This window comes from Aphelocoma coerulescens, chromosome 1 (genome assembly GCF_041296385.1).
Source record: "Aphelocoma coerulescens isolate FSJ_1873_10779 chromosome 1, UR_Acoe_1.0, whole genome shotgun sequence".
NCBI lineage: Eukaryota > Metazoa > Chordata > Aves > Passeriformes > Corvidae > Aphelocoma > Aphelocoma coerulescens.
This window is the reverse complement of record NC_091013.1, coordinates 47,982,001-47,997,140: the sequence shown is the minus strand read 5'-3', so window position 1 is coordinate 47,997,140 and position 15,140 is coordinate 47,982,001.

The window sequence follows — 15,140 nt, the reverse complement described above, 5'->3', positions numbered from 1 at the left end:
TATTACAAACCTTGCCACTGGCCTGAAGAGTATGTGGGGTGTGAAAATGTTTTTGCTTCTTTTTTCAGCTGAGTGGATAATAAAAGGGGGAGAGAAACCAGTTGGTTATAAAATCTGTCCAGTTAACGTTTATAAAGACAATAAGCAGAAACGAGGCAGTCACACTAGTTGATGAAGTATCAAGAAACTGCAGACAAACTGGAACTTTGCAACTCAGAAGGATGCAAACCTGAGGGTTGAGGGTGTTGGAATGGGCTGGTGTGAGCATGCAATGTCCAGAGGAAGGGGGAGAAGGGAGAAACAAAGGAAGAATAGACAGAAAAGTATGTAAAACAAGGCTGATGGCATGTCAATCAGCGGGCTGGTGCACTTATCTGACAATGCTCTGCATCTTATCACCACAGTTTGACCTGTCTTCTCATATTTTCTTATTAAATCTTTCTTAAGTCTGTGCCTGCATACCATCACTATATGTGTGTGAATGCAGCAGGGACTTGGTGCTAGTTACTGAGGGGACTGGCATGGGTGGACAGGGTACAAGCTTCTGGAGTCAGACTGGGCTCCTTGCCTGTGCCATCAGCTACTGGAGCCAGTCAGGTTATTGGAGTTCACTGGCGTAGGAACAGTGTCTGTTCCCAAAACCACTCTCCTGGTTTTGGCTGGGATAGAGTTAATTTTCTTCTTAGCATCTGTTACACTATTGATATGGAGAAAATTCACTCTGTCCCAGCCAAAACCAGGACAAGCCACTGGAGGAACCAGGAAGAGGGAAGCAAGTGATGGGCTCAGCAACCATGGCTGTAGTGGGACTGCAGGTCATAGCCCCTGTCCCTTGTGTTGGGTGATGGGAGTGTCTGTGCCTTCCTCAAGCCAGTTGTGTGTGGAATGTGCCATGGGATTCACTGGCAAACTCCAAACTGGACCAACCAGCAAGTAGGATGCCTAGGTTTGGGAAGGGATAGAGAGGAGGGCAGGATCAGTGCTGGTATTTAGTGGAGACCTGTGAGTGTGAAGTGCCTGTGGGATGGGTGTGTGAGTGCTGTGTGTTTGCAGCGAGCAGCTGTTTGAACCTGCTGGTGAGTCAAGAGTGTGTGGGGCAGGTAAGAGTGAGTGGGATCCAGGCAGGGCTGGTGGGCAGGAATTATGGCATTGCAGCTCTCAGGGCATCTGTGAACGTGCTTGTGAACCTGGAGACTTCACATATGCACTGCACAAGAGACTCCCTGCCTCTGCCAGCCGGAGAGGAAGGGACATGGCTGTCTGGGCTTATGCCTGGTGTGAGTCATGCAAATGTGATGCTGTTAATGGCAACTCCTTGCCTGTGTGACAGGCTGTGTCTGTGTCCTCTGTGTGAGTGTGTCTTTGTGTGTCACTCTGGGGTATTGTACTAGTTTGAAAACAAACCAGTGGGAGGCACTAAGTCAGAATAACAATTTAATGGGGAAATTAAAGAAAAGGAAAAACTAAAAGAAAACACTGGTTCAAATTGACAGAGTCAAGATACAACCTGACACCCTGTTAGTGAGGGCGGTAGTAGCAGTCTGGTAGAATGGTGGCTGCAGTCCTCTGAAGTGGTGATCCTGTAGAAAAAGGGTCTGCTCTTCCTCAGGTCCAGTGGTGGCTGTGTAGCTCCTGTCCTCTGGAGAGCCAGTGGAGAAGGGTTGTCTCTGGTGCTCAGTCTCAGATTATATCCACGATGGGATGCTTGGTTCCTCCCTCTGGGTGGAGCATCTCACAATGGGGTAATGAGTCATGAGGCCAAGTGTTGATTAGGCTCGTTAACAGAAGATGGTCCGGAGGGAGTTATCTCTGAGTCATGCAGCAGGACAATGATGGGCCATTAACAGCAAGATAGTCTGGGGGGAGGAGGCAAGGAAACACTGCCCCACCTGATTTCCACAGCTCATGAGGATGGGAATAGAATACACTGCAACCCAGGACAGGTATGTGCTCAGCTCTGCTGCTGGCTGAACTTGCAAACAGGAAAGCAGCAGCCACTCCGTCAGCCTGGACACAGACCAGGTGCTTGGGCAGTGAGCTGGGTCCAGTGGCCACACAGGACAGGTCTCTGGCCAGAGCAGCTGCAGGAGGTGGCCCTGCTCTTAAAATTTGTTATCAGAATCAGCTTCCAAAAATGATTCTTTTGCAACCCAGGGTATGAAGAAAGCCCAAAAGAATTCACTTCATTTTGGATTATTAATGCTTGCATGCCTAATATTTAAAATAATTACCATAGAAGGTCCCACAGAAAGGTCATTCTTTTTCCCAATATCAGTATGTTTCTCAGGGTTAATCTGTATCTGTCAGGTGACAGAAGAAATAGGTGGAGATATGTAGTAAGAATATAAGGTAAAATAAAAACACATACTGAAACCAGAGTTATCCTCAATATGCCATTCAATCTGCATTTTCTTGAATCTACCTCTAGTGTATATAAATAGTGTCTCACCTAGGTAGTTAAAGATGCTGCCACCTATTATGATTTTATTTGGATATGGCTACAGATATAAAACCTTTCTTCTTTTATTTTTTCCCTGAGGCCTTATGGCAACAACAATTTATAAAGCCAGCAAGATGGATTAGGCACACTTCTTGAGAAGGTAGGCACATTCAGTACTGACTAGATGAAACTGGAAGCAAACAGCAAACTGGGGCAAAAGAGGGAAGTAATTCACTTATTTGGTATTATTGAGGATTGCTTAAAGTTTGCTATTCCCCCCAAATGGTCTCAGCACCATAAGAATAGAGATATGCAGAATACTGACATGATTCAGTCTTAAAATTTTATGTGCATGGTGAAGTTACTAGTTTGTCCCCACCTTGTCTCTGTAAATCTCTGTTCTAATCCAGAACTCTATCAATTCCATTAATAGAATTTAAGAGTCTGACTCTTTTTTGAAGGAAGACAGTAGCCCAGACAGACATAGGTTGACTTCATATCTGAACGACTATATATGATGATATCTATAACATTCACATTCCAGGGGCTTCCCTGTCCCAGAGGAGGTCTTCTACTTTAAAATACAAAGTATCATTTTGCAGAGCTGGCTTTATTATTCATTCCAAGTAATCTGAAAGCACAGCATGTTCTTCAACATGACAGTGTTTTACATTTCTTATTCCACTCCCTCTCTCCATTTTCTAGCCCTCTTCTCTGTAGCTTAGGCCCTTCCTTATCTGTGCTTAAATTCCTGCTGTCTGACACATTCTTCTACTTCCAGTATTTTCCCCGAAGTGCCCATTAAGCCAATACATTTCAACTGTTTAAACAGATACTGTAATCTAAAATGATCCCAATGGAAGATGAAATAAAACTCGGTTTGCCATATGGATGAGATTTATATAAGCAAATATAGCTGTTCACATGGAAATGTGTAAATTTGGAATGGCCCAGGTTCCTGTCAGTGATTCATCTCACGTCTATCCAGATTAAATGACCTAAACCATGACCTAAAAGTAAAATGAAATAAAGTTTATGATGATCAAACATTAATCTTACCAATAATGATCCATCATTGAAATAATTCTTAATTTAAGCTTGGTTTAGATCTTGGCCGACTGAAGTCACTGCAAAAAATGCTTCATGAGGATAGTGGTTCCTTCATTGGAGTCATATGAATGGAAAAGTTAGACTTGTGTACAGTACCTGAGTTTGCCACGGATAAACAAGTGAAGCAAAAGCCTTCAAAAGGTGTGTGATTCTTAAGCAGCTATGCTGGCAAGCAAAAGAACTCCTGAGGGAAGTCAGTAGACTGCAGCATCAGAGAGATCAGAGACTGCGCGGATTGTCTCTGAGGCTTCAAGAGCCAAAACCTTCACCTGCAGCGGAGAGTTAGGGAGAGCCTGTACTAATGAAGTCTGAGAGTTGAAACACCGTGCAAGATGAAGCTGGTGACTCCACACACAAGAAGGATGGCTCCTACCCTACCCTACCAATGACTTGCAGTTACAGAGTAACTTCACTGTCCTCATGACTGATGAGGAATAAGGAATGCTGTAAATTTGAGTGTTTCTGGTGACCGAGCATGAGCCATTACAGACCAGCAGAAGGAAACTGTTACAATGGTAGGAGACTCTGCTGTGAGGAATGATGGCCCCCATCTGTTGACCTGTCTCCTCACCTACAGAGGTCTACTGCGTGACAGTGTCTCAATTTGGAATGTTATGGGGAGCTTATTAAGGCTTATCCATCCCTCTTCAGTGTTGCTCTCTGCTGATCTTCCCTTTGGGCTGTATTAGGAAGAACCTGTTTCCATCAGATTGAAGCAGGTGGTCACTTACTTGACTACACCTGGAATGCCATGTTGAATTCTGGGCTCCCTGGTACAACAGAGAACTTAATAGAGTTGCTGAAGCAAAGGTGATTAAGGCACCGCAACATCTTTCATTTGAAGGGTGACAGGGATCTAGTTCTGTTCAGCTTGGAGCAGAGCAGGGTTTGTGGGGGGAGGGGGGAAGGGAGGATGGGACACAGCAGATTTTGTCAATATGTATGATGAAATGGGAGACAATGAAGATGAGGGGACCAGATTTTTCCCAATGCTGCCTACTGATAGGATAACAGAAAAAGGTAGAAATTAAAGAATATAATAATTCATCTAATTTAAAGAGAACTCTTCTTCAGTGAGGGTTCTCATACACAGAAAGAGGCTGTCCAGGGGCTGTGGAGCCTCCATGTGGGGACACAGTCGAAATCAGACTGGGCAACCTGTAGTAACTAACTGCTTTATCAGGGCTGGGTGATCTCGATATGTCCCTTCCTATATGATCTCAACAGGCCCCTTCCAATCTCAAATTTTGTGGTTCGATGTATTTTATTTTTCTCAAAACTTCTTTTAAAGGAATTGCTGTTTCCTAGGTTTCCCTGGCATCTCATATTAATTACAAATTGGCTCATGGGAACATATTTCTGAAATTAGAATTACACTTGTTCTAAGATGATTTATTGGCACTAACAATCTGAAATTACTAGAGTGTGGGGACTGTTAATTTAAACATTTAATACATATGGATAAGAAGGCAAGAGAATCCATGGTTATTTGAAGCATTTGGGTTTTTTCAGTAATGCAGTTGCAATTTCAGGTTTCTGAGCTCAGTTCTAATAGTCACATTATATCCTAGGCCCTATTGTTTTAGTGAGAACTGATGCTGAATGCTTCACAGGAAATAATGAACATCTTGATCTCACATCTGTGTAGATACATTTTCATTATATTTTGAGCATCAAATCTTTATATTTTGAGGAAATGTCTGGTGACAACTTTGAGTTCCCATGACTAACCATTAACTGAGCAACCTCACTTGTTGACATCTCCTTAACACTGCTTCCATGAGAATCTACTCCATGATGTTCATAGGCACATAGGTAGGGCTCACCAGTCTGCAGTTCCATGGGTTTTCCTTTCTCCCCTTTTTAAAAATAGTAGTGTTTTCCCTTTTCCAAGTCACAAGGGACTTCTCATGGCTTTTCAAATATACTTCCTGAAAATGCATACATGGAATGAATATGCATACTGGATTTCTTTCTGGTCCTGTGTAACATGTTTATGAATGACTTGGAGATGATACAGTTTGCTGTCATCAGGTTCTCAGATGACACCAAACTGGTGGGATCAAGTTGATGTGCCAGAAGGCAGCAATGCCATTCAGATTAATGCCATCATGATTTCCGGGAGAAGTGTACCAGATGGAACCTCATGAAATGCAGAAGTAACAAATTCAGAGTCCTCCCTTTAGAAATGAAGACACACACCTTCCCCCTGGACCTGGCAATGGCATTGGCTAACATAGGGCAGAGTCACTAGGTTGGTTAGGGCCAGAACACTTGGTCTGTGAAGAAAAGTGGAGGGACAAGAGTTTTTAAAATAAGACATCCGTGTCTGATATGACCACTTTAGGTTCACTATTAATTTGAGAGAAATTTTTAACTTCAGACAGCAATATCTCAGATACCCACCTGATGAAAGAATGAAGAAGCAGGGCTTTTTCCATAAGAAATATGTTTTGAAAGTAGCAATTTATCTCTATTTAATATAAGAAAAGTAATATCATATTTAGACATCTACTTTTTAGAAAGGCTCATTCTATATCCTCCTGGTGAAGTCTCTGGACACTGATGGATTGTTGCAACTGCTACTCTTTCTTCATCAGGAAAAATGAAGGTTCAGAATTAGGATGAATGGAAATATTGAAGTGAGTATCATAACACCAGGTTGTACATACCAGAAAGTATGTGCATAACCATTTTAACTATTACAAGTATTTTTTTCAGTAATGTTTTATTTTATTTTCTTTCTCTCAGAATAATTAGATTTACAGTAAAAATAATTCTTTTGTTAGACTGTTTAAATTTATATTACATTAAAAATTAAATTCTTAGTTTTGCAAAGAATATATCTTTTTTTGTTAATTATAAGATTTCGATGGTGGGGAAAAATAGTGGAAAAGGCTAGTTCCAGTGTCTTTATAGTTGAAAACAAGGGAGAAAAAAGTTTCTCAAGTTAAATGCAGGCACATGCAAATTCTCATGACATACTTGCTTTTCAGAAAAGGATTAAAAGAGTTTCAGTATACTTGAATGGGTCAAAGAGTAAGAGTGTGAGTTTTAAATGGAGTTTTTTATATCTGGGTCCTGTACCATTTAAGATTGTGTGTATGCGAGCAAGTCCTCAGGTACACTTGCTCTATCAAATCAGATTCCATTTAAAAGGAATAATGAGAACAATTTGCCATTGTGGGTATAAAATAACTGTCTTTTTCATTTGTTTTATAATTTGAAAACAAATATTTCTGTAAATTCATAGAAATAAGTTGATATTTTCACCAGTTGAGGCCAAACATCACAGATACATTGCCATTTGCCTATATAGACTTAATGATTTCATCTTTCTGAATTGCTGTCATATTTTCTGTAAAAGGATCCATTTTCTCCTACCAGGCAAAATAAGTATGACTATGGTCTTTTTTTCTCAGGTTGTGTAAACTGAAATATTTGCCTTTTTGTTTAAGAGAATCAAATCTTTTTAAATTTCCTGTTATGGAAATGATAATATGATTAGAAGCTTTGAATAAAAAAGGATGCAAAGAAGAAGGGGAAGGGAGACAAAGAAAATGCTTCCACACTTCTGAATACTAAAGTAAGTGTTCAAAGTAAAAGTTTTATTTTGCCTTCAATAGGTTTCTACTTAGTGGCTTCCTTTCGACAGGGTAAATAAAGTGCACCAAGCACCTTTATTTATTAGGACATATTGTTGTTGCTGTTATGTCAAAGAGTAGCCTGGCCACTTTACCCAGACAGTCCAAACATTTGGTTATCCTCCTCTGCTGTCAAGGCAGCATTGTCTTCTCCTCTGCCTTCTCCATGCCATGCTGACTATTTCAATCAGCCGTGAGAATAGTGGTCCACACACTGTAGCAGGAGAAGGAAATGGTTAAACTGAGCACCTCAATCTCCCCTCCGGCTGCAGTGCCTTAGCCCTCAGTACTCGACCATTAATGTAGCTTCCATCCAACTCTGTCATAAACTCTCCTTTTTTGTTGAGAGCATCCACAAGTCTCAGTGTGTAGAAGGGGGCGTACAGAATGCCCATTCCTTTCTGACACTTTTCTTGTGAGGAGATCATACTAGAGGATTGCTGATGCTGCACTGGTACTCTTACACCAGTTTTCAGGTATGCAACATCTACCAGAGGCGCTGGTTCATTATGATGCCAGTAAGAAAGGCACTTAGACCAAAATATCACTTAAAATGTAATTTTCTAGAGCTGACACTATGAAGAAAGAGGGGATAGTACAGATAATACTACTTTCCTTTGTATGCTGGGGACCCTAATTTTTACAGCATCAAACAGATCTCCAATAAACTTGCAGCATGCCATGCAAATCACAGCTTTAGAAAGCTTACCCTATTTTGCTCCTCTGAGCTCTGACAGGATTTTCTTACAAGAAAAGAAATTCTATTCATAATGTCTACTGTTCACACCTATGTAAGATAGAACTGACATATTTAACTATAGCCCTAAAGTTACTTCAGTCAAAGATGCTTACAGGGATAATATATTTTCTAGTACTCTGCTTTTAAATTTACTTATTTTGTCTATACAATTTATCTTTTAAAATCTTGATTCTGTATTAAATATATATATAGAGTTAATTAGAGTACTTACTGAGTGCATCTATGTTGAAATGTTTCTCTGTTTTGCCTAAAAGGCTGCTCTTCCTTCTGTCCCACCTCAATATTATCATCATCTTTCTTACTCTTGAGATAAATGAATTCAAATGAAGTAGAGATAGGAAATTCATTCTTTGAAAGATTATAAATACATATTTGTGTTATGCCCCAATTCAGCTATACTAATCATTAGTTAATTCTTCCTAGAGAAATCTGAATTTACATACTTTTTCTGTTTTGGAGAAAACCAAATCTTTCCTAAGATTCCCCTAAAGTAGTACTTCCAATGTGAAATTATTGAAATTGAAAAGCTGCACAGTAATTTAATTTCAATTAAGCTGTAGAAATATTGTACTATTTGTTTATTATTTTTGTTTATATTAGCCTATATATTGACACTCAAATGATTATTTGAAAGTGCATTTTGTAGTATAGCTGATCACTGAAAACCCTATAAACTTTAACACTGTGAAGGTTAGTGGATTTACAGTGATAACGTGTCATTTAACAAGATGGCCCCTAATGCAGAAAGAAAGAAGGCAATATAATAACTTGTGAAGCAAATTTCACTTGAAGAGTCAGGAGGTGATGTCAACTAGCAAAGATTTATTAGCACTTTAAGAGCCTGTGACCTAAGGAACTTTAAGCAGGAGAGACACAGGTTTTATGAGTTTACTTGAAGATATATCCCTAATTAAGAGCCATAAAAAATATGCTGTAGAAACTCAATTGTTCTTTAGCGATCAGCTCTTCTAACATTAAATGACACCCTAAAAATTTAATGGTTTTCCATTAGTTGAAATAATGCTGTTTAACAGCTTAATGGCTATAGCAGAATGCTGTAAATTAGATAATCTATGTCCTCATCGCTATTCTGACACTTGCTTTGGTGAGGTTGAAAAGTCAACATCTCCCTGCAACTCCTATCTTTTCCAAAATTGTAAATCATGTATTATATCATTTTCTAGGTTTACTGCGATATTGACCTTCTCTAACTCTACAAGCATGATATCACTTAGTGCTGTTTCCTAGAGTAAAACTCCCATTTTCTTAGTGGTTTCAATTGCACTTCCTCAATTTCAACTGTGATAACCTTGCGTTATTTGGCTTCTGGTAATATCAGACAATTAAAGGACTTTCATGTAAAGTAATAAATGTCATTTGCAAAAATCTCTAAAAGTTCTTGATGATTAAGAGCTACCTCTACTTGTCCAACAGCCTTCTATTTATGGACATGAACACTCATTACATGTTCTCCTCTCCCAAGCTCTTTTTCACTGTCTGTTCTTTACATTTATCTAAATTATCTCTCAGGCTCTCAGAAGTGTTCCTGGGCTTTGCTATTCTGAGATTTGCTTTAAAACTGTTATTAGGAAATTAATATTTATGTTATCATGGAAATGATAATATAAATGCTCAGTAAGAACACTGTTACAGGGTTGGTTTGTTTGTTTGTTTTCCCCAAAAATTCTGCTGTAGGTTCTATTCTAGGAATTAAAAAGACTATCACATGATGAACTTCACATAAAAAGCTCATTCTTCATGCAACTTGGACCTGATGTTTTTTATTTCATGATTGTGGTGAGGGTTACTTAATAGAATGCTGAAAATACACTGGAAATATGAGTTACTAACTGATTTATTACCACTCTGTGGGACAGGTATTTCAGTTATTTCTATAGACATAGTGTTGTGTCTTCTTTTTTCATATACATTTATGCAATAGTTGCTTTGACAGGAATCTCAATTTCAATAACCTTGTGTGTTAATACTAGTACTGATGATAAACTATTAGTGACTTTGGAAGTGTACCATGATTGAAAGAAATGAGAAATCCTACTTACTCTGTGATGAGTCTGACTGGGATGGAACTAATTTTCTTCATAGTAGTATGGATTGGTGACTAAATCAATATTGATAATACACAGTGTTTTGGCTGTTACCAAAGAGTGGTTGCAGAGTATCAAGGTTCTCTCTTTTGCTCACTCTGCTCCCACTCTTCTCCCTTAGTGATTAGCTGAAAGTACAGAAGAAGCTGGTAATGGACACAGCTGGAATAGCTGACCAGCATTGACCTAGGCATTATTCCATAACCTAAGATGTGCTCGGTAATACAAGCTCATGGAAGTGGGGTGTGGGGGGGGCAATATCCAAGACTGTGATGTTTGACTTCCTAAGTAACTATTATTCATGCTTCCCTGGAAGTGGCTGAACATCTGCGTGATGATAGGAAGTAGTGAATGAATTCCTTATTTTGCTTTGCTTGAATGCACAGCTTTTTTCCCCATCTATTGAACATCTAAATCCCTGAAGCTTCCTTGTAGTTTTCCATGACCCATGTGAGAGGAAGGTGAGTGAGCAGCTGTGTGGGTGCTTGACTGTTGGTCAGGGTCAACCTACTACAGAGTCATATGCTTGCTTTTACTGTTAAATGCTAAGATAATCAATTTATATCCATTTTAATATAAAAGTGAAAGACTTAATCAGAAAAGTATAAAATTAAGAGGAAAATTATTTTTCAGATAAAAGTTTTAAGACTAAATTAAATTTGTATCCCTTGAGGGAATAATTATGACTTCTTTTTCTTCATTAAATTTGATACTATATCTGAACAACTGTATCCAACAAATCAGAAGTTAGTCATAATTTCACTTGGATTTTGCTTCGCTAGAATAAATACAGTCCATGTCAAGTGGGGCTTTAGTTGAAATATTTATATACATTTATGAAGAGCATGATTGAATATCTTTGATTTTCTAGAAGTTTTCATAAATTGTTATAGTCAGTATAAAGAATAAATGAAAGAAAAGACATAGAAAACAAAACCGAAAATATTCATAACGTTCAAAATGTCATGCTATCTCAAGATAAAATTACATGCTTATATTGAAAAACAAGGCTGGCTGACTTGAACTTTTCAATTCCTTGAATTTGAACCTCTTGAAAAGATTGCTATGTGATAGGTTACTGTCTTTGTACTCAGGCATCTTGGGTGAGACATTGTAGGCAACAGAATGTTCAGGGTTTTTTTCACTCCTGAAGCCAAATTTCACTTAGCTGTGCACATAAATTTGGGTTTATTTGAATGTAAATTCTGGAAGAATAACAACTCTCTCAAAACTCCTTTTTATTTTCACCTTTTTTAAAGCCCACTGCAGGCAGACAATCTATTCAGATTTTGCAGTGGTAGGGGTAGTCTGTTGGTTACCAAGAGAATAAAATACCTGCCCCGTTAAAAGACAATTTCTATAGATAAATTTATGTCATACTGTACTTTATTGCCATAATTCTTTGTAATAGTTTTTTTCTAAGTGATATTAATAAGTAAATTGATCTTATCAGATCCACTGTCAAAAATAATACTGTAGTGGTTTAGTCCCAGCTGGCAACTAAGCTCTATGCAGCTGCTTGCTCACTCAGCACACAGCAGGGTAGGGGAGAAAAACAGAAGAGTTAAAGTGGAAAAACTCACAAGTTGAGAAAAAAACGAAGCAAAAGCCGTGCGTGCAAGCAAAGCAATACAAGGAATTCATTCACTACTTCCCATCTGCATGACTATGATGCTGTGTTCCCTCTTGTTCAACTTCTTGGGCACCCCCAGCCTCCTTGCTGGTGGGATAGAGTGAGAGGCAAAAAAGGCCTTGATGCTGTGGAAGCCCCATTCAGCAATAACATAAACATCCCTGTGTTATCAACATTTTTTCTATCACAAATCCAAAACAAAGACCCATACTAATTACTATGCAGAAAACTAACTTTATTCCAGCAAAAACCAGCACAGATACGTACAGCAATCGAAGCTGCATATACCTGTGTCTTTGTATCACACGTTTTGAATAGAAAGTAAGTAGACCATTTCATAGGATATGAGGAGTAAAAATTTCCTCCCATCCTGTCACAAAAGTAGTGGAACAAAAATGGACAATAAATTCTCAGGGGTTTTTTTCTACCTTTATTTACTATTCAAGGTTTTAAATTCATCTCTGTTTCAGGAGATGGTCTCTGGCTCACTTTTTATACCACTTTTAAAAAGACATTTTCAACATAAAAAGACCACATACTTCCACATAACAGAAGAAATTTTATTACCCGTCCTCCAATGATTTATTTAAATGAACATCAGAATTAAACAAAATGTGAAACACCTTCCAAACAAGTCTAAGATTCAAACTCTCCATTAACCTTTTTGGTGTGAGCAATAGGAGCCTAATGTTTTTTCTGTAACCTTAGACCTTTACAGTAAACACCGATCACTAATCAGATGCCCTAAAAACACCCTAAAAATTGTCTTGGTCTGGAAAGACTGGAAGAAACTGAAAAATTGGTAAATGTTTAGGGTCTTCATAATTTATTCTATAGTATTTTTAAATTTCTTGCAAATTTCCTTTATGATGGTGGTAGCTGACATCATTTTCATGAAGATATTTACTGTTGAGTTTTATATTGGGTACTTGTCACAAGCAAATAAAAAGATAACAGTACTATGTTAATTTATGTTTGAAATACGTTGAGAGATTTGTTTTTTTGTTTGCATTTGGATTTTTTTTAATGTTTGAAATATGTTGAGAGATTTGGGGTTTTTGTTTTCACTTGTTTTTTTTTCCTTTTTAATTCTCCATAGGTTTTCTGAACATCTGTTAAGAGATGTTTTATTGCAATTTTTATATGTTTTATTTAAGCTTCATTGTTTATTTGGTTTTTTAAGCTTCATTGTTTTCTGCTCTGCTTACCAGGTACACTTATTGCCTTCTGCTGCTTCAATTCAGTCTTCAAAATTATTTTAAACCTCCTGTTGTATTTATATTCCCCAGATCTATCCTTCTGTCCTAGCTTTGTTGGGGTAGAGTTAATTTTCTCCTGACTAGCTAATATAGTGGATTTAGGATAAGAATAATGCTGATAACACACTGATATTTGAGTTGTTGCCAAGTAGTGCTTACCGTAAATCAAGGACTTTTCAGGTTCCTGTGCTCCACCAGTGAGCAGGTGCACAAGAAGATGTGAGGAAGCACAACAAGGATGGCTGACCCAAACTGACCAAAGGGATATTCCATACCACAGAACTTCATATAGAGTATATACACTGAGGGGATCTAGCCAGGATGGACTGATTGCTGCTCAGAGTTGGGTTGGGCATCAGACAGCAGGAGGTGAGCAATTGTCGTGTGGTTTACCATTCTTTTTTCTCTTGGATATTATTTCTGCCTCATTTTTTTTGTCTTCCTTTTCATTATAATAATTATTATTAACATTATATTTTACTTTATTTCAATTATTAAACTGTTCTTATCTTAACCCATGGGTTTTACCTTTTTCTGTTTCTCTTTCCCACCCTACTGGGGAGGCGAGTGAGCATGTGGTTGTGTTGTTCCTAGTTGTTGTCTGGGGTTAAACCACAACATCTTTCTGCTGGATTCACTGGCCTCTTGCATGCATGAATATAACTTCAGTATATGAGAATTTTGATAGTGCATGGGTGTGATTATACTTATACATCTATTTATATGTCTGGCTGGAACACATTTGTTTACTTACTCAAAGTGGGTTATATTTTAGGAACAATCGTCTCAAAGTGCCTATTATGGAATTTGCAGTTTTGATCACATTGCATGTTACAAAGCCATACCTTCAATTTCTATTCTATTTCTATATTCTATTACATTTCTGTATCATATTTCTATGTTTCTGAAATTCTGACTTACTCATACTGAAATAAATACACGTGCATAGACTGACAATGCAGTTCAAGGACCAAAACTAAGAAAACAACACTTCATAGAGACAGAAAAAATCCCCAAGATTAGGACAAAATATAATTCTCCTTGTTTACATTTAGTTTGCTTTTGAATTAGTTTTCTAAACTGGCTTATTGTTTGCCAGCATGAAAACCAGTTACTACTCATGGCACACATGACTGAAGATATAAGGAGAGGCAAAAAGAATAACCTCACATTAGGCTGGTGTAAACTGGCATGGCAACAAACTCTAAGAAAATATGTGGGGATTTTTGTTTAGCCTAATGGCAGTTAATAGGAGATATGATTATTCTTTTTAAATACAAGGAGAAAATATAAAGATAAAAGCAGTAATTTCAAATACTAATAGGCATAAATGAGTATAAACTGGTCATGTCTAAATTTAGGTTTGACCTTAAATGGGGTCTTTAACGTGTAGTTGCTCACAATAGCAGAAGATTAAACTTAGATGATTGACAAAGTTGCTTTAAGGCCCGCGTTCCTTGAAAAATAGAAAGGGAACAAAGAAAGCCATAGGAAAATGAGGATTTTAGGAGAGGAATTGTCTGAAAATGGAGACTGGATCTGTGTATCATTAAAATAATGTGTACATAGACTATCAATCTGCAAAAAGGAGTTAACGTACCTAAAGATATCTTGGAAGATTTGAACCTAAAAGTAATACAGGCATGAAACTGAAATAGACAGTTTCTTTAAAGTACAAACATTGTTTATCGTTCCCTGAGATATCTGTTACTGAATTTTGAGCTATGCATGACACATTGGTGAATCTTGGGACACAAAATGCAGCTGTTTGAGGTCTCTAGAATACATAGGATCATAGAATAGTTTGGGTTGGAAGAAAATATTAAAGGTTGTCTAATCCAAACCCCCTGCAATAAAGAGGGACATCTTTAACTAGATCATCTTCCTCCATGCCTCATCCAACCTGATCCTGAACACTACCAATAATAGGACATTCACAACTTCCCTGAGCAACCTGTCACAGTGTTTCACCATACTTGCCCTTGTATCTTTCACTGCCTATGCATTTCTTTCTTGTCCTTTAGTTTGTCACACAGGCCTTTACTCATCTATGCTGATCTTTGGCCTTCCTTTATTGGTTTCTTACACCTGGGGATTGAGAGATCTTGCACTCTATGAAAAATGTCTTCAAAGATCTGTCAGCTCTTTTGTGCTCCCTTGTCCCTGAGGGCAGTTTCCCAGGGGGACCT